This window comes from Apium graveolens, chromosome 5, assembly GCF_009905375.1.
Source record: "Apium graveolens cultivar Ventura chromosome 5, ASM990537v1, whole genome shotgun sequence".
NCBI lineage: Eukaryota > Viridiplantae > Streptophyta > Magnoliopsida > Apiales > Apiaceae > Apium > Apium graveolens.
This window is the reverse complement of record NC_133651.1, coordinates 266988773-266990127: the sequence shown is the minus strand read 5'-3', so window position 1 is coordinate 266990127 and position 1355 is coordinate 266988773. Positions and strand designations below refer to the sequence as shown.

At 40.9% G+C, this 1355-nt stretch overlaps 1 non-coding gene across 1 annotated transcript; it reads left to right on the top strand.

Annotated features, from left to right (window-relative positions):
* The first annotated feature begins 430 nt into the window (after nucleotides 1-430).
* Nucleotides 431-537, top strand: LOC141662280 (small nucleolar RNA R71). Its single transcript, XR_012550401.1, has one exon. It is a non-coding gene; the product is annotated as a small nucleolar RNA R71 (small nucleolar RNA).
* Nucleotides 538-1355: the final 818 nt, after the last annotated feature.

Below are 1355 nucleotides of genomic sequence, written 5' to 3'. Positions count from 1 at the left end.
AGGATGATTCCAGTTGTAAGGATAATAAGTGGTAGGAACTGGCTGCTGCGATCTCTAAAAGTTGCTCATAAACTGAGCTGAGTCACTAGATATAGCGTATTGATCTGTCGCATGCGGACCTGCATACAGCTCACAAACACTGGTTATCTTCTTAACAGCATAGTTAACCAGAGAATCGATCTTCATAGACAACGCCTTCAGTTGAGCAGTGATAGCCGTAGTTGTATCCACTTCAAGAACTCCTGCTACCTTGCCATGTGGAAATCTCTGGGTTGGATACTGATATTCATTAGCAGCCATCAGTTCAATTAGATCATAAGCTTCCTCATAGCTCTTCGCCCATAAGGCTCCACCTGATGCTGCATCGAGCATGGGTCTGGACCGTGCTCCCAACCCATTGTAAAAACAAGTGATGATCATCCAATCAGGTATTCCATGATAAGGACACTTCCTAAGCATCTCCTTGTAGTGCTCCCAAGCTTTATATAAAGATTCTCCTGATTGCTGCGCAAATTGAGTAAGAGCATTCCTGATTGCAGCTGTCTTCGCCATAGGGAAGAATTTAGTAAGGGAAGAATTTAGTAAGAAACTTCTGAGCAAGATCTTCCCAAGTAGTAATCGAACCAGCTGGTAGAGAGTGTAACCAGCTCTTAGCCTTGTCCCTCAGAGATAATGGGAACAGTCTCAGCTTCACAGCATCTTCATAAACACCGTTGAACTTGAAGGTGTCGCAGATCTCTATGAAATCCCTAATGTGCATATTGGGATCTTCCGTTGAAGAACCCCCAAACTGGATTGAATTCTGCACCATTGAATTATGCCAGGCTTGATCTCAAAGGTATTAGCTGTGATAGCTGGCCTGACAATGCTAGATTGAATGTCATTGATCTTGGGCTGAGAAAAATCCATCAAGGCTTTCATTCGTGCTGCTGGATCTCCCATTATAATGAGTACCTGAAACACAAAAAAATAAACCGTGAAAGTAAAAGAATCCGAGTCAGTGAACTTTAACGACCACTGATGACAAACACATAAACTAAAAATTAACATCGAGTCCCCGGAAGCGGCGCCAAAAACTTGTTAGGGCGAAAACACGCGCTAAAATTCACGCAAGTATACGCGTTCGCAAGTAGTATAAGATATAAATCAGATTCGTTCCCACAGAGACTAGTTTAGGTTAAGTTCAATTTATGCACCTATGCAACAATGTATGGTTATCGCTCAATGCTAAGACAAATAACAAATTGTGGTTTTATTAAACTAAGAGATTATACTAAATAACATTAACTAAGAGAATTGAGGTCGAATTACTATATATCACAAACATGGGATTCTAACTTCATTAAATACTTCAC